Here is a 19,830-nt window from a genome sequence, read left to right on the forward strand (position 1 = left end):
GACCAAATCAAATTGCGGTTCACCAACAGCTACGAACAACCTGAAGAGGACACCACCAACTTTGACCTTCCAACACACACACAAGTGGCAACTGACATCACACTTGACCACGAAACCAAACTCATTATCCCCAGCAGCCTGGCAAGGCCAGCTGCCCAACAGCCCAATGAAGAACTGACCAACCCGCCCACACCAGCATTTGTACCGAGACGATCGACAAGGGAGCACAAACTCCCAGATCGTCTCACCTTGTAAATAAGTGTACTGTTGACTTCACGGGGGAGTGATGTTATGTATTTAACCCCTTGTAACCTGCATCACACCTGACCACCAGAGGGCCTACCTGTTGGAGTCCCAAGGGATCCCAGCATCCCTTGGGAGCACAGTATATAAGCAGACCACCCACGAGGTACCTGCACTCTGGAATCTTAATAAAGGAGCTAAGGTCACACTTGCTCATTACACACAGTACTCAGTCTGACCATCTATTATGAGTGTATCACCTGCATTGCTTCCTTTTCTTTTCTCTTTAGCATTCCAGATTTCTCTCCACTGGGACCCTCCTCCCCCCCCCCCCCCCCCACCCCTCCCCCTTATTTTGTTCAAAGCCCTGTCTACCTCGCTAGTTCTTCAATTCATAGAAAATAGGTGCAGGAGTAGGCCATTCGGCCCTTCGAGCCTGCACCGCCATTCAATGAGTTCATGGCTGAACATGCAACTTTAGTACCACAATCCTGCTTTCTCGCCATACCCCTTGATCCCCCTAGTAGTAAGGACTACATCTAACTCCTTTTTGAATATATTTAGTGAATTGGCCTCAACAATTTTCTGTGGTAGAGAATTCCATAGGTTCACCACTCTCTGGGTGAAGAAGTTTCTCCTCATCTCGGTCCCAAATGGCTTACCCCTTATCCTTAGACTGTGACTCCTGGTTCTGGACTTCCCCAACATTGGGAACATTCTTCCTGCATCTAACCTGTCTAAACCCGCCAGACTTTTAAACGTTTCTATGAGATCCCCTCTCATTCTTCTGAACTCCAGTGAATACAAGCCCAGTTGATCCAGTCTTTCTTGATATGTCAGTCCCGTCATCCCGGGAATCAGTCTGGTGAACCTTTGCTGCACTCCCTCAATAGCAAGAATGTCCTTCCTCAAGTTAGGAGACCAAAACTGTACACAATACTCCAGGTGTGGCCTCACCAAGGCCCTGTACAACTGTAGTAACACCTCCCTGCCCCTGTACTCAAATCCCCTCGCTATGAAGGCCAACATGTCATTTGCTTTCTTAACTGTCTGCTGTATCTGCATACCAACCTTCAATGACTGATGTACCATGACACCCAGGTCTCGTTGCATCTCCCCTTTTCCTAATCTGTCACCATTCAGATAATAGTCTGTCTCTCTGTTTTTACCACCAAAGTGGATAACCTCACATTTATCCACATTATACTTCATCTGCCATGCATTTGCCCACTCACCTAACCTATCCAAGTCACTCTGCAGCCTCATAGCATCCTCCGCGCAGCTCACACTGTCACCCAACTTAGTGTCATCCGAAAATTTGGAGATACTACATTTAATCCCCTCGTCTAAATCATTAATGTACAATGTAAACAGCTGGGGCCCCAGCACAGAACCTTTGCTAGAACTCTGGCCCCAGCATAGTTCAGCTGTAGTCCATCCCCACGGAACAGCTCTCTCTTTCCCAAGTATTGGTGCCAGTTCCCCACGAATTGAAACCCATTTCACCCACACCAACCTCTGAGCCACGCATTCATCGCCCTGATTCTATTGACCCTATGCCAATTTGCTCTTGGCTCAGGTAATAATGCAGAGATTATTACCTTTGTGGTTCTGCTTTTCAATTTAGTCCCTAGCTCCTCAAACTCTCTCAGCAGAACCCTTTCTTAGTCCTACCTATGTCATTGGTACCTACGTGTACCATGACAACTGGATCCTCCCCTTCCCACTCCAAGTTCTTCTCCAGCCTGGAGGAGATGTCCTTTATCCTGGCACCGGGTAGGCAACACAGCCTTTGGGACCTATGCTCTTGGCTGCAGAGAACCTTATCTATCCCCCTAACTATAATGTCTCCTACTCCCCCCTCCCCACTTGAATGGCTTTCTGCACCACGGTGCCTTGGTCAGTCTGCTCGTCCATCCCGCAGTCTGCACACTTGTCCACAAGGGTTGCAAGCACCTCAAATCTATTTGACAAGTGCAGGGACTGAGGCTCCTGCAATACTACCTCCTGGATCCCCGTACCTGCCTCACTCGCAGTCACACCCCCCTGTCCCTGACCACGTGTTAATTCTAAAGTATTTAATCTAGAGGGTGTGGCTGCCTCCTGGAGCAAAAGGTAACTTTCTCTCTCCCTGATGTCTCGCAATGTCTCCAGATCGGACTCCAGCTCCTCAACTCAGAGCCGAAGTTCGTCAACCCGCAGACACTTACCGCAGATGTAGTCGCCCTGGACCAAAACGTCCAGAAGCCCCCACATATTGCAGCAGCAACACATCACCTGTTCTCCCATTATTTTATTTAATTAATTAGTTTAGTGTGAATCAAATTATTTACCTTATATAGTTTATTAAATTAGTTAAATAAATAAAGGTTAATTTTTAGAATTTAGTTATATGCGATATGTTAATTTAACAGAAAAGCTCAGCCCACAGTCACTACCAATCACTTACCTGCCTTACCTGTAATGTCACACTGCAGTGTTCTCCCCACCGGGAGCTGTGCTGTATTTCTCCCTCATTTAACTGCCGAATAAGTTGAAGGCTTTCTTCCTTTTGTTCTGTTATATTTTGAATCTCTTTTTCGTTTAGTCGAACCTCTTTTACTTGCGATTCTTTTAAATCTTGCATCTCTTTTGCCCTTTGGTATTTTAAATTTTGTATCACTTCCCTTAAATTTTGAATCTCTTTTGCAACTTGCCCCATTAATTCCTCATCTCTCTGAGCGCAGTAATGTGCGCAGAATGCCAAGAGAACATTTGCCCCTTTTGGCCTTAGCTCTTCTTGATTTACTTTCTCCTGCATAATACCACAAGCTCCCCAAAGGATGCATGTTGGCCCTTACAGAAGTACGCTGCCTGTGCCTGTAACTCTTTTCTGTCCTTTAAGGGTACCTTTTTGTATACTTTCTTCTTATAGACTACCTGTATATCCTTTGCTGTTTTTTTGTACATGACTGATCCCTTCAACTTGTGTCTTTTGAATTTAGTTACTGCTGGGTCTTCACTTCAACAGTTCCAACTATCGAGACAACTGTTCCTTAAGACACAACTTCTCCCGATCCGTTTAATAGTTTATAGTTTACACTTCGCAACACAGATTAGAATCGCAACTCCCGAGATTTCCAATTGTTCAAAAGAATGATCAAAAGCTGACTCGCCAGATCCCGGATGAGCCCCCAATTTTGTAAGATTTCTAAGTCTCTGGCATTAAAAAAGGAGGGAGAGAGAAAACAGGGAATTATAGACCGGGCAGCCTGACCTCAGTAGTGGGTAAAATGATGGAATCAATTATTAAGGATGTCATAGCAGCGCATTTGGAAAGAGGTGACATGATAGGTCCAAGTCAGCATGGATTTGTGAAAGGGAAATCATGCTTGACAAATCTTCTGGAATTTTTTGAGGATGTTTCCAGTAAAGTGGACAAAGGAGAACCAGTTGATGTGGTATATTTGGACTTTCAGAAGGCTTTCGACAAGGTCCCACACAAGAGATTAATGTGCAAAGTTAAAGCACATGGGATTGGGGGTAGTGTGCAGACATGGATTGAGAACTGGTTGTCAGACAGGAAGCAAAGAGTAGGAATAAATGGGTACTTTTCAGAATGGCAGGCAGTGACTAGTGGGGTACCGCAAGGTTTTGTGCTGGGGCCCCAGCTGTTTACATTGTACATTAATGATTTAGACGAGGGGATTAAATGTAGTATCTCCAAATTTGCGGATGACACTCAGTTGGTTGGCAGTGTGAGCTGTGAGGAGGATGCTATGAGGCTGAGAGTGACTTGGATAGGTTAGGTGAGTGGGCAAATGCATGGAAGATGAAGTATAATGTGGATAAATGTGAGGTTATCCACTTTGGTGGTAAAAACAGAGAGACAGACTATTATCTGAATGGTGACAGATTAGGAAAAGGGAAGGTGCAACGAGACCTGGGTGTCATGGTACATCAGTCATTGAAGGTTGGCATGCAGGTACAGCAGGCAGTTAAGAAAGCAAATGGCATGTTGGCCTTCATAGCGAGGGGATTTGAGTACAGGGACAGGGAGGTGTTGTTACAGTTTTACAGGGCCTTGGTGAGGCCACACCTGGAGTATTGTGTACAGTTTTGGTCTCCTAACTTGAGGAAGGACATTCTTGCTATTGAGGGAGTGCAGCGAAGATTCACCAGACTGATTCCCGGGATGGTGGGACTGACCTATCAAGAAAGACTGGATCAACTGGGCTTGTATTCACTGGAGTTCAGAAGAATGAGAGGGGACCTCATAGACAGGAAGAATGTTCCCAATGTTGAGGAAGTCCAGAACCAAGGGTCATAGTCTGACGATAAGGGGTAAGCCATTTAGGCTTCACCCAGAGAGTGGTGAACCTGTGGAATTCTCTACCACAGAAAGTAGTTGAGGCCAATTCACTAAATATATTCAAAAGGGAGTTAGATGAAGTCCTTACTACTCAGGGGATCAAGGGGTATGGCGAGAAAGCAGGAAGGGGGTACTGAAGTTTCATGTTAAGCCATGAACTCATTGAATGGCGGTGCAGGCTAGAAGAGCTGAATGGCCTGCTCCTGCACCTAGTTTCTATGTTTCTATTAAATTGACAGTAAGACCAATTCTTTTAAAATAAATTTGGAATAGTTTATTAAACACACACACATGCACATAGCCTATCGAACACAATAGCAGTCTATTAGTATCTGACGGACTCTAAATTACGACTCTAAATGATGTTGTATAAAAATTCTGAGGAGGATTTGCTTCCACTCCCAAAGTGAGTTCTTTGATGGCTGAACAGTCCGATACGAGAGCCACAGACCCTGTTACAGGTGGGGCAGACATTCGTCGAGGGAAGGGGTCGGTGGAGTTGGTTTGCCGCGTGCTCCTTCCGCTACCTGTGCTTGGCCTCTTCATGCTCTTTGCGTTGAGACTTGAAGAGCTCAATGCCCTCCCGGATGCACTTTCTCCACCTCAGACGGTCTGCGGCCAGTGTCTCGCATGTGTTAGTGGTGATGTCGCACTTTACGAGGGAGGCTTTGAAGGTGTCCTTATAACATTTCCGCTGTCCTCCTTTGGCTCATTTACCATGAAGGAGCTCTGCATAAAGCATTTGCTTAGAAAGTCTCGTATCTGACAATTTTTAAATTTCAAAATATATACTTTATTCATATAAAAATTTGCACGATACATTTGAAGGCAGTTCAGTACATTTGGATGCGGTCAGCAATTACATACAATACATTTGGATGCTGATGGCAGTTCCGTTCAATACATTTGCTTGCTTTACATTTCAGGGTACAATTCAGTACAATCCAGGATACCTTGTAATACAGTCATCAAATTATATTACATGTGGCACTATACAGTACACGGAACGGGTGAGGGTACAGTTACATTTCTTTACAACATGGCAAGAGGTTAAAAGTGACAATGGAAAACTCCATCTGGTCAAGCAAGGGAGATAAGATAGCATCCCAATGTGCCCATAAACCTTTGAAACACAGTGAGGTTTATTGATACTGGAAATAGGATTTCAGCCATACCACTTTTCTGGATAACTAACTTAAAACATTTTGTATATTCCCCTAATGCCAAATTTTCCCTCTGTCAATCCAAGGTATTACTGATAAGGTAACCAATCAGGAGTCATGGGAGGTTGTATTGAGGAAGCAAATGGTCTTTTGAACAGTGTATAAAAGATGGCTGATTTTGCTGTTCAGAGAGCATTGCCACTCATAGGAGGCTGTGCTGAGAAATTGCTCCCGGACTGGGTAGTGATTAAAAGATCGTTGAACCTTGCCTTCCGCCTCCGTCTATTGACTTCAAAGGTTGCTACAGAGATTGGGACGAGTGTCGACCCCTTATATCAGTTAGCCCGCTCGTGGAAAGAGAAGCCTTTCCGCTATCCCCCGACAATTTGGTGCTGCGAGCAGGGTTGCCGACTTCCGACCAGAACAATGATCCAGCTGTTGGGGTGAGTATGTTTTGATTTACCACCTGAAAAGGGTGCAGAGGAGATTTACAAGAATGTTGCCTGGACTGGAGAATTTTGGCTGTGCGGAAAGATTCGAGATGCTGGGTCTGTTTTCTTTGAAACAGAGGAGGACTGAGGGGAGACTTTATTGAGGTGTATAAAATTAGGTGGGACCTAGATAGAGTGATAGGAAGGTCTTGTTTCCTTTGGCGGAGAGGTCAACAACCAGACAGCATAGGTTTAAAGTAATTGAAGGGAGGTTTAGAGGAGATATGATAGGGATCAGTAATTGAAAATTGATTTAAGGAATAATGGATAAATAGTTATGACTGAATCAAAAGGAGAAATGGAAGAACATGGTTCTTTCTGACTGATGTCGTGTTTTTCTTTGATGTTTCAGTAAAGTTTTAGAAAAACATGTACGACTCTTCCTTTGTTTGGCTGTGGCTCCTCCCCCTTTTTCAAGTGGCATTGGGAAGTTTAATATTGGAGTTACTGAGGTTAATTAACCTATAACAAACCAAACTTTTAAAATTCTCTGCTATCATTCTGAATGTTTATTTTGAGAATAAAAACATGGAGACTTTATAAAAGTAACATTTTTAACTGGAGAGTTTAAACTGAAAAAGGCTGTAGGCTGATGTCGACATTGATTGATAGTGTCTGTGTTTGTCAGCTTTTGAAACTAAGGAAGTTAACTCTTTCACAGACAGCTGAGAACCCTGTTTTGGGAAGCCTTACAAATAGATTTTACTGGAGCACTACCCAGCCAAAGGGGAAAAATAATGAAGCAGGCTTGCGCCCTGTTAGGGATTAAACAAAAATTTCACATGCCATACCACCCAGGGTCCTCCAGATAGGTAGAGCGAATAAATAGGACCTTAAAAACAGCACTGGCTAAGGCAATCGAGAAAACCGGATAAGGGTGGGTTGAGTTCTTTGATGGCTGAACAGTCTGATACGGGAGCCACAGATCCTGTTACAGGTGGGACAGACATTCGTCGGGGGAAGGGGTCAGTAGGGCTGGTTTGCCGTGCGCTCCTTCCGCTGCCTGCGCCTGGCCTCTTCATGCTCCTTGTGTCGAGACTCAAAGAGCTCAATGCCCTCCCAGATGGACTTTCTCCACCTTGGGCGGTCTGCGGCCAGTGTCTCCCAGGTGTCAGTGGTGATGTCGCACTTTACTAGGGAGGCTTTGAGGGTGTCCTTATAACGTTTCCGCTGTCCTCCTTTGGCTCGGTTACCATGAAGAAGCTCCGCATAAAGCATTTGCTTAGGGAGTCTCGTATCTGGCATGCGTACTATGTGGCCTGCCCAGCGAAGCTGAGCGAGTGTGGTCAGTGCTTCAATACTGGGGATGTTAGCCTGATCGAGCACACTGATGTTGGTGCGCCTGTCCTCCCAGGGGATTTGCAGGATAAAAAGGTATACTTTACTTCCCTCTGGCAAAGCTTCTTTGTTTGTAGAGGGAGGTCCTGCTTTTGCCATGTGCTAAGAAGAGAGAAAGCAATCTTTGACTGAGTTTTTATACCTTTTAAGGTCATAGTTTCTCAGAAAGCCTCAGGATTGGGTCTTAGTTCCAGGGCCATTCCTGATTGACTTCTCCTCATACATGTGTATGTCTTGAGGGCCTTGATAAGGTAAATGACTTACAATTAACATCTTTTCTACTTTGGTGAGTTTCAAAGCCATGCTTCCTTTGTAACTTGAGCTCTGCCCAGCCAGAACTTGGGGAAGGTATCCATTTTGTCTCTTCAAACTTGTCTTTTTGTATAATCTACCCTTTTAATATTAAATAAATTTTATCATCACGAAATACTTTTATTCTTACAGCCCCCACTATCTCCACCCTTAATTCCCTCAGCAACCTAGGATGCATTCCATCCGGACCGGGTGACTTTTCTACTTTGAGCACCGACAACCTTTTTAATTATCTCCTCTTTATCTATTTTTATCCTATCCAATTTCTCCTTCTTTACTGCTACATTGGCAGCATCCTTTTCTCTAGTGAAGACAGATGCAAAGTACGCATTTAGTACCTCAGCCATGCCCTTTGCCTCCACAAGATCTACTTTTTGATCCTGAATCAATCCCACCATTCCTTTAATTACCCTTCTACTATTTATGTTTATAAAAGACTTTTGGGTCCCTTTTATGTTACCTGCTAATGTATTATCATACACTCTGTTTGCCACCCCCTTATTTTCATTTTTCAATTCTCCTCTACATTCTGCATTCTGTTTAGTTCTCTACTGTATTATGAGCCTGAAATTGATCATAAACTTGCCTTTTCTGTTTTATTTTAATTTCTATGGGCTAGATTTTACACTTTTGTGCTTATCGCCCAAAAATGGGCGTTATTTCCAGCGTGGGCGGTAAAAATGGGTTTTCAGATCGCCGGCTTCTTGTCCATTCTCAACGCCCCTAGTCTCCATTTTTGAAAGTGGGCGTTACCGCGAGCAATATAAAATGGGCGGTAGCATTAAATCTCGCTGACTTTCTGCCGTAAAGTGTCGCCGTCCTTAGCAATGGCGTGGCAACACTCAATTCCTGCGATTCAGGAGGTCAAAGGTTATTATGACATGCGCAGAAGAGGAGACAGAGAGGGAGCTGAGAGGGACTGAAGGCGTGTCTGGGTGTGGTGTGGCTGCTTTGGGAGGAAGGAGGGAGACTTTAGAGCTTCACAGCAAATAGGGAAACAAAAATTAGCTGTTACCAGCCACATATTTGCCCGAATTTGCCCTATATTGGAGGGAGAGGAGGCATCACAGCACGCTGTGGAGACTAACGCTGGTGAGAGCAGTGAGGTGGGAGAGGAGCACATTGGAGGGCGCAAAAGAGCGAGGAGGTTCTTGGATGAGGCAAATGCCTCCCTCCTGCAGGAGGTCGAGCTACACTGGGGTGATTTGACACAAGGAAGGCGTGGGAAGCCCACCCCAAAGGCCTACCAGAAGATATGGACCGATAGCAGAGGTGGTCTTGTTGGCGACCAACAAGCTGCATGAGGGCAACCAATGCCGCAAACAATGGAATGACCTTGTGGGATCCGCAAGAGTAAGTATTACATTTATTTCTATGTACTTATGTATTTATATAATTTGATTTGTAACAGTCATGAGTGACTATCAGCAGATGTGAGGTCTTCCACTTTTACCAGGAATGTTTTACTCAAATCCTGTAGTCACGGTGCATGTCTTTAGGTAAAGAATGATAATTACCATAATAAGGATGATTACATCTGTCGGCTATGTGTTGTATTAGTCTCTGTGACAGCTTGCCGGAAACATAAGAAATGACTGCAAAAGTTTCTATAGATATGTGAAGAGAAAAAGATTAGTGAAGACAGATGTTGGTCCCTTACAGTCGGATTCGGGTGAATTTATAATGGGGAACAAAGAAATGGCAGACCAATTGAACAAGTACTTTGGTTCGGTCTTCACAAAGGAAGACACAAATAACCTTCCCGATGTACTAGGGGTCCGAAGGTCCAGTGAGAAGGAGGAACTGAAGGATATCCTTATTAGGCGGGAAATTGTGTTAGGGAAATTGACGGGATTGAAGGCCGATAAATCCCCAGGGCCTAATAGTCTACATCCCAGAGTACTTAAGTAAGTGGCCCTAGAAATAGTAGATGCATTGGTGATCATTTTCCAACAGTCTATCAACGCTGGATCCGTTCCTATGGACTGGAGGGTTGCTAATGTAACACCACTTTTTAAAAAAGGAGAGAGAAAACGGGTAATTATAGACCAGTTAGCCTGATATCAGTAGTGGGGAAGATGTTGGAATCAATCATTAACATTGAAACATAGAAAATAGGTGCAGGGGTAGGCTATTCGAGCCTGCACCACCATGCAATGAGTTCATGGCTGAACATGCAACTTCAGTACCCCATTCCTGCTTTCTCGCCATATCCCTTGATCTCCCTAGTAGTAAGGACTACATATAATTCCTTTTTGAATATATTTAGTGAATTGGCCTCAACAATTTTCTGTGGTAGAGAATTCCACAGGTTCACCACTCTCTGGGTGAAGAAGTTTCTCCTCATCTCGGTCCCAAATGGCTTACCCCTTATCCTCAGACTGTGACTCCTGGTTCTGGACTTCCCCAACATTGGGAACATTCTTCCTGCATCTAACCTGTCTAAACCCGCCAGAAATTAAAACGTTTCTATGAGATCCCCTCTCGTTCTTCTGAAATCCAGTGAATACAAGCCCAGTTGATCCAGTCTTTCTTGATTTGTCAGTCCCGCCATCCCGGGAATCAGTCTGGTGAATCTTTGCTGCACTCCCTCAATAGCAAGAATGTCCTTCCTCAAGTTAGGAGACCAAAACTGTACACAATACTCCAGGTGTGGCCTCACCAAGGCCTTGTACAACTGTAGTAACACCTCCCTGCCCCTGTACTCAAATCCCCTCGCTATGTAGGCCAACATGCCATTTGCTTTCTTAACCGCCTGCTGCACCTGCATGCCAACCTTCAATGACTGATGTACCATGACACACATGCCTCGTTGCACCTCCCCTTTTCCTAATCTGTCACCATTCAGATAATAGTCTGTCTCTCTGTTTTTACCACCAAAGTGGATAACCTCACATTTATCCACATTATGCTTCATCTGCCATGCATTTCCCAACTCACCTAACCTATCCAAGTCACTCTGCAGCCTCATAGCATCCTCCTCGCAGCTCACACTGCCACCCAACTCAGTGTCATCCGCAAATTTGGAGATACTACATTTAATCCCCTAGTCTAAATCATTAATGTACAATGTAAACAGCTGGGGCCCCAGCACAGAACCTTGCAGTACCCCACTAGTCACTGCCTGCCATTCTGAAAAGTACCCGTTTACTCCTACTCTTTGCTTCCTGTCTGCCAACCAGTTCTCAATCCACGTCAGCACACTACCCCCAATCCCATGTGCTTTAACTTTGCACGTTAATCTCTTGTGTGGGACCTTGTCGAAAGCCTTCTGAAAGTCCAAATACACCAATAAGGATGAAATAGCAGCACATTTGGAAAGCAGTGATAGGATTGGTCCAAGTCAGCATGGATTTATGAAGGAGAAATCATGCTTGACAAATCTTCTGGAATTTTTTGAGGATGTAACTAGTAGAGTGGACAGAGGAGAACCAGTGGATGTGGTGTATTTGGACTTTCAAAAGGCTTTTGACAAGTCCCACACAAGAGATTGATGTGCACAATCAAAGCACCTGGTATTGGGGGTAATGTACTGACGTGGATAGAGAACTGGTTGGCAAACAGGAAGCAGAGTCGGGATTAACGGGTCCTTTTCAGAATGGCAGGCAGTGACTAGTGGAGTGCCGCAGGGCTCAGTGCTGGGACCCCAGCTCTTTACAATATATATAAATGATTTGGATGATGGAATTGAGTGTAATATCTCCAAGTTTGCAGATGACACGAAACTGGGTGGTGGTGTGAGCTGTGAGGAGGACGCCAAGAGACTGCAGGTTGCTTTGGACAGGCTAGGCGAGTGGGCAAATACATGGCAGATGCAGTATAATGTGGATAAATGTGAGGTTATCCACTTTGGGGGCAAAAACACAAAGGCAGAATATTATCTGAATGGCGGCAGATTAGAAAGGGGAGGTGCAGCGAGACCTGGGTGTCATGATTCATCAGTCACTGAAGGTTGGCATGCAGGTTCAGCAGGCAGTGAAGAAGGCAAATGGTATGTTGGCCTTCATGGCAAGGGGATTTGAGTATAGGAGCAGGGAGGTCTTACTGCAGTTGTACAGGGCCTTGGTGAGGCCCCACCTGGAATATTGTGTTCAGTTTTGGTCCCCTAATCTGAGGAAGGACATTCTTGCTATTGAGGGAGTGCAGCGAAGGTTCACCAGACTGATTCCTGGGATGGCTGGACTGTCATATGAGGAGAGACTGGATCGACTGGGCCTGTATTCACTGGAGTTTAGAAGGATGAGAGGGGATCTCATAGAAACATAAAATTCTGACGGGACTGGACAGGTTAGATGCAAGAAGAATGTTCCCGATGTTGGGGAAGTCCAGAACCAGAGGACATAGTCGTAGGATAAGGGGTAAGCCATTTAGGACTGAGATGAGGAGGAACTGCTTCACTCAGAGAGTTGTTAACCTGTGGAATTCCCTACCGCAGAGAGTTGTTGATGCCAGTTCATTGGATATATTCAAGAGGGAGTTAGATATGGCCCTTGCGGCTAAAGGGATCAAGGGGTATGGAGAGAAAGCAGGAATGGGGTACTGAAGGAATGATCAGCCATGATCTTATTGAATGGTAGTGCAGGCTCGAAGGGCCGGATGGCCAACTACTGCACATATTTTCTATGTTTACCTAGCAATGATATCACGCAATGATCTCATGCCATGTCGTCCTGTCACCTTTTACAGAAGAAGCTACTGACGCTGTGGTCCATGCAGAGGCGAATGGGTGGGGGGGGCCAGCAGACCCCAGCAACAACACTGAGATGAAGGAGCAGGTGCTCACTGTCGTGGGGAAGCACACCTAGACAGCCACGGAAGCATCTTCAGTCCATGAAGTGATGCCACATGAGTAAAGCTTACACCATTGCGTGATGTAAAGTCAATAGATGCCACACCCACTCATATTCGGACAATCATATATGATAGATGATTTCTAAAATTGTCATAGAAATAATGCTGGCCTAATGATAATTATTGCAATGCAAATGTGTTGATGGTCACGAAATGTGATGCCTTTTGAGAGCGGTGGTGCTTTTGTCGTGCATATGCTGTGTATAGCGCTGGACTCACCTTGTGACCTCCAGTACCCCCTTCTTCTCTGATAACCTCATTTGTGTTTTGCAGCTTTGCCAGCAGCGCAGCCCCAGGCAAGACCACAGAGGCCAGAAGGTGGGGGCATGGGGCCCGACTCTCCAGACGATCCTACATCTGGTGCTGAGGAGCTCCGATTCTCACCCGTCAATCCGCTGGGTCTGATCTCCATGGATGAGAGCGCCGACTTCGAGGAACCTGCATCACCATGCTCCAGAAGCCATTCCACCCCAAGGCCATCCTCCGGTCATTCCCGCCTCCACTCTGGAGGTACCAGCCCCAAGCACCTCGCAACAGGGCACCCTATTTGTCCCCAGGAAGACGCCAACACCATGGAGGCCTCATGGATGTGGCAGGTCTGGTCCATGAGGGCCAGATGAGAGCGGAGAGATGGTACAGTTGTCCAGGAGGACTGTAGACATCGGTGACCAGCTCGTCGAAGCATTGGGGGGCATATCCCAACAGCTAGCCACCATGACTGAGTAATTCCGCGGGTGGCGGAGGCCCTGGATGCAAAAGCCAGGAACACTACTGGTACAGGCTTCCCAGTGGTCCCAGAGCACGGCACTCCACCCCTAGGTTCCGCACCACTACTGCGAACGACAGATGAGAGCAAGGACCAAGATCCTGCTTCTGCATCAGAGAATATTGACCCCTCGGCACCCCCCCGCTCCCATACCCGTGCAACCACTGCCTCTGCCTTAATCCCCCACAATGAGCACTGCCTGAGGATCTCCTTGGCTAGGCGCCATGGAGCGAGGAGGTGAAGGGGTAGAGGTGGGGGAAGAAGGGGAGGGGGGAAGGAAAGTGAGGTGCATGCCCGCAGGTGATGGCTGTGTTATATCTCCATCTGGATGTATGCAATTTGTTGTAATGTATGGGGGAGGGGACCACCCTCCTGCTTTGCATTTGTATTCTGTGTTACTGGACATGTTGAACATTTGATTAATGTCAATGGTGGAAAAAGTGGGGTGTGGGCGGGGGTTGGGTGTTTTTGCCCGTGATACTTATGATTTCAGACTAATGTTGGTATAAAAACATTTTTATTTAACATAACCTTGTTGCGCATTGTCTCAGAAAGCTGGACCATTACACACTGGTGATTTCTTAACATGAAAGGGTTAAATAAAACTTAACTTCAATCAATGTAAACTTTAGCTGGCACCAAGGTGATGGGCACCATTGATGTCTGAGCTGCACACACAGCAGTGTGTCAGCATTGTCACTCACAGCAACGTTCTTTCAGGCAAATTGTTCAGATATCAGCTCCTCACATAATTGGCCTTTATTGCAAAGGGGATGGAGTATAAAAGCAGGGAAGTCTTGCTACAGCTATATGAGGCCACGCCTGGAATACTGCATGCAGTTTTTGTTTCCATATTTACGAAAGGATATACTTGCTTTGGAGGCAGTTCAGAGAAGGTTCACTTGGTTGAATCCGGGGGTGAGGGGGTTGACTTATGAGGAGAGGTTGAGTAGGTTGGGCCTCTACTCATTGGAATTCAGAAGAATGAGAGGTGATCTTATCGAAACGTATAAGATTATGAGGGGGCTTGACAAGGTGGATGCAGAGAGGATGTTTCCACTGATGGGGGAGACTAGAACTCGAGGGCATGATCTTAGAATAAGGGGCCGCCCATTTAAAACTGAGATGAGGAGAAATTTCTTCTCTGAGTGTTGTAAATTGTAAAATTCGCTGCCTCAGAGAGCTGTGGAAGCTGGGACATTGAATAAATTTAAGACAGACATAGACAGTTACTTAAACGATAAGGGGTTATGGGGAGCGGGCGGGGAAATGGAGCTGAGTCGATGATCAGATCAGCCATGATCTAATTGAAAGGCGGAGCAGGCTCAAGGGGTCGTATGACCTACTCCTGTTCCTATTTCTTATGTGCTTATGTAAGAGCATAGCTGTACAATTGCAGCTATGTAGCCACCACAGGCCCTTTCCTGTGGTCTGGAGGGGGTCGTGGGCATGGTTGCATAGTGTTATATATGCATGCTTGTTTTGTTGTATGATGTCTGTAACACTGAATGTACCTTTACACTGTACACACCTTATTTGTACACCAGGAGACCTAAGGGTTACCTGCACACTGCAAGTAACCCAGTATAAAAGGAAGCTCACAGCTTGGTGTCCTCACTCGAAGAGTTGCAAATAAAGGACTACAGTCTACACAGTTTAAGTACCATACTCTGCCTCGTGGGGTCATTACAAAAAGATGCCTACATACACCACACATAGCCAGCCTGGTTGTCTGGCCCTAGGTCAAGATCCAACCCCTTGTTGTCCTCTTCCTCTTTCTCCTCAGGTGGAGCATCAGTCCCTTCTGGCAATTCTTGGCCCCTCCTGATAGCCAGATTGTGCAGCATGGAGCACACTACCATGAATTTACCTACTTGCTCAGGGTTGTATTGTAGCTCCCCTCCTCAGTGGTCCAGACATCTGAAGCGCTGCTTAAGCACAGTTATTGTTTTCTGGACCACATTGCATGTGTCTCTGTGGCTCCGTTTGTATCACTTCTTGGCGTCGGTGTGGGTGTCACGCAGGGGGTCATCAGCCAGGTGGCTAAGCCATATCGGTTATCACCGAGCATCCAGCATTGTCCTTGTGGCTGACTCTTAAAGATGTCAGAGACAGCACTCTCACGCAGGATGTGAGCCTCATCGAAGGTGCCCGGACATTTGGCATTCACTGCCATTATTATCTCGTTGTGGTCGACAACTAGTTGAACCTTCAGGGAGTGAAATCCTTTTCTGTTACGAAACCACTCCAGGTCCCGAGAAGGTGGCTACATGGCAATGTGAGTGCACTGTATAGCTCCCTGCACCCTGAGGAACTTAGCAATGCGGTAGAATGCTCCAGCCCTGTCAGTCTGAGCCTCTGTGGTCATGGGGAAGCTGATAAGGTCCATCCTTCTCGCGTGCAGGGCTTCTGTGACCTGTCTAATGCAGCGATGGGTTGCATGGTGAGACAGAGGGCAAATCTCAACCGCGGAGGCCCGAAAGGAACAGGGTGCGTAGAAAGACAGTGCCGCGGTGACCTTGACCTACATTGATGTCCTGATGACAGGCTGCATATGTGGCCTTATGAGTTCACATATTTCATTGATCATCACCTTGTGGAAGCGCAGTCTCCGAAGGCAGGTGTAGTCGGAGACGTCGAGGTAAGACCTCTTTTCCCTGTACGTGCGGGGTGTGTATGGTGTGGCCCTCCTCCTCATTCTTGCATATCTTAAATTGGGGACATAATGACGTGCATCACACATTGAGCCATCTGCACTCTGCAGCATCTGCGTATTAATCGATGCAGGCTGAGAAATGGTTGGCCCCATTGCAATGAAAGTATAATGGCGATTGATCAGAAGCAATAATTTCCTCACTAAAATACACCTCGAATAAACCCCCAATAGTCCAGAGTCTGAAAATATGTCTGTTGAGATGGTCACTTCACCTGAGAAGAACTCGAGAGTCAATACAAATTCCCCCAAAGTTGAAGCAGCCTTCTGAATGAAGCGACCTGCGATTTAAAAAATGGCAGCTACACCACTGGCTTTAGTTCAGAACAGTTCCACTTTTTCTAGATGTTTTTTTGGGTGAGCGATATTGTGGGCGATATGTGTGCGAGGTGGTGAAAGTGACGGTGGGCGATCTCCTGGGCGTTAGTTTCGCCAAAGGTGGTCTTTACGACAAAGAAAAATAGGCGGACGGTATTATTGAATCTTGGCGTTAATTCCGTGTGGAAAGTAACGCTGGGCGATATTATGGGCGTTGATTTCGCACATTCTGATGATTCAGCCCAAAAAAAGTTGGCGAGTGGTATTATTTTTCCCCAGAGTTAAGCACATGGGGAAAGTAACTCGGCGATAATTTTCCGAAAAATGCCTGTCAGTTTCCATTTTGAGGCTAAATGGGTGATATATGGGCGTTATACGTCATTGTGCGTTAAGTATGCAAAAAACGTGGAACATCTAGTCCCATATCTTTAGTCATCCATGAGCTGTAGCTTTGGATGCTCTTGATTTCCCCGTCGTGGGAATATGTCTAGTCTGTACCCCAACTATCACCACTCTGAAGGTCTCCCATTGCTCAGAACTGGATATCGTGTCAGATAGGAAAATAAGTAGTTATTAATGGGTGTGCAGTGGGACATGAGCTGTCATAACTTAAGCTGCATCTATACCTAATGTGTTCTCAGTTTATAATGGGGAAAAGCTGAAGTACACAGAAATTCCCCCTCCCCCAGGACATTTTGATTATTAACACTTTCTTCATGCAAAATTTTAAAAAAAATTCTCGACAGTGAACTTCACTGTCAAGACCAGCATTTATTCCCCATCCTGAGTTGCCCTGAGAAGGAGGTGGTGGGATGCAGTTATTCTTTGTAGCGGGTTGATACAACGGAGTGCTATGCTAGGCATTCCAGAGGGTAGTTAAGAGTCAACCACTTTAATGTGGGCCTGGATTCACATACAGACCAGACTGGGCAAGGATGGCAGGGTTCCTTCTCGAAAATGTTAATAAATGAACCAGTTCAGTTTATAACGACAATGTCACAGCTTCATGGCCCCATCTCCAACCTCCCTTTCCTCTCCAAAGTCCTTGAACGTGTTGTCGCCTCCCAAATCCATGCCCATCCTTCATGCAATTCTATGTTAGAATCCTTCCAATCTGCCACAGTACCGAAACGGTTCTCATCCTTTGTGACCGTGACAAAGGCAAACTATCCCTCCTTGTCCTTCTTGACTTGTCTGCAGCCTTTGACATGGTTGACCACTCTATCCTTCTCCAACGCCTCTCCACCGTCGTCCAGCTGGGTGGGACAGCACTCACCTGGTTCCATTGTTATCTATCTAATCGTAGCCAGAGAATCACCTGCAATGACTTCTCTTCGTGTTCCCCCATCGTTACTGCTGGTATCCCCCAAGGATCTATCCTTGGCCCCCTCCTATTTCTCATCTACATGTTGCCCCTTGGCGACAACATCCGAAACAGGGCGTTGGTTTCCACATGTACACTGATGACACCCAGCTCTACCTCACTACCACTTCGTTCGGCCTCTCCACGGTCTCACGGACTGCCTGTCCGACATCCAGTTCTGGAAGAGCAGAAATTTTCTCTAATTGAATATTGGGAAGACTGAAGCCATTGTTTTCGGTTCCCATCACAAACTCCGTTTCCGAGCACATTGACTCCATCCCTCTCCCCAACTTCTGTCTGAGGCTGATCCAGACTGTTCGCAACCTTGGCGTCATATTTGACCCAGAAACGAGCTTTTGACCACATATTTGCAGCATAACTAAGATCGCCTATTTCCACCTCTGCAACATCGTCTGTCTCTGCCCTTGCCTCAGCTCATCTGCTATTGAAGTCCTCATCTAATCCTTTGTTACATCTAGACTTGACTATTCCAACGCACTCCTGCCTGGCCTCCCACATTCTACCCAACATAAACTAGAGATGATCCAAAACTCGGCTGTCCGAGTCTCAACTTGCATCAGGTCCCGCTCATCCATCACCCCTGTGCTTGCTGACCTACACTGGCTCCCAGTTAAGCAATGCCTCGATTTCAAAATTCTCATTCTTGTTTTCAAATCCCTCCATGGCCTCGCCCCTCCCTGGCTGTGAAATCTCCTCCAGCCCCACAATCCCCCACCCCCCCCCGGCCAAGATGTCTGCGCTCCTCTAATTCTGCCCTCTTGAGCATCCCTGACTATAAATCGTTCAACCATTGGCGGCTGTAATGTATGTACATAAGGTCTGCCCACCACCAGGGGGCACTACCGTCGACGGTCCTAGAGTCATAGGTACACTCATGCTGGGCCCGTTATATAACCTGAACTTCACCTTTGTATCTTCACTTCTGGAAGCCATTAAAGACTGACCAGGTTACACCTAGTCACTGGCTCACAGTATGGAGTTCATTGTATCATTTCATACACCATAACTGGCGACGAGGCAAATATGAACCCATGCAAAAGTATGACGAGCACAGCACGATCGAGTACTGTTGGAATTCTCGAGAGATTCAATGAGGGAGAGGATTGGGGAGATTTCACGGATCATCTTAACCAGTATTTTGTGGTAAATGACCTAAACAAAGACGAGGATGCAGAGAAACGCAACGGCATAAAACACGTGAGGTCAACCCCATTCAAACCCGCGTCCAATGGTCAAGTGGAGCGGGCAATTCAAACCATCAAGCAGAGCCTGAAACGCGTAACTCACGATTCCTTGCAGACACGCGTCACGCATACTGCTCAGTTACAGGACAAGGCCACACATGCTCACCGGGGTCCCGCCTGCGGAACTATTGAAGAAGAGAGACCTCAAAACCAGGCTCTCTCTAGTCCACCCTGACCTTAACAATCATGTCGAAACCCGATGTCAACGCTAGCAGTGGTATCACGACCCCGCCGCAGTGTCACGCAACATATCTATAAATGAACCAGTGTATGTATTTAACCATGGTCAAGGGCCCCAAGTGGCTCCCCGGCAATGTTACAGATAAGGAGGGTAAACAGGTGTATATGGTTAAGCTCAAGAATGGGCAGATGTGCAGGAAACACATTGATCAAATCAAGCTAAGACACATTGACGAACCGAAACAGTTGGACGAAGACACCGCGAGCTAGACGACCAACCAATTCACGTTCAGCCATCAGAAGAACCCACTGTGGTCAATGTCCAGCCCCAAGTTGTGAGACTCGGAAAGCACTGGGATTGTACTGAGACAGTCAACCAGGGAGCGAAGGTCTCCGGACCGTCTGAACTTGTATTATGGACTTGTACCAAGAACTGGGGGGTGGGAATGATGTAATGTATGTACATAAGGTCTGCC

This window comes from Pristiophorus japonicus, chromosome 8 (assembly GCF_044704955.1).
Source record: "Pristiophorus japonicus isolate sPriJap1 chromosome 8, sPriJap1.hap1, whole genome shotgun sequence".
Lineage (NCBI taxonomy): Eukaryota > Metazoa > Chordata > Chondrichthyes > Pristiophoridae > Pristiophorus > Pristiophorus japonicus.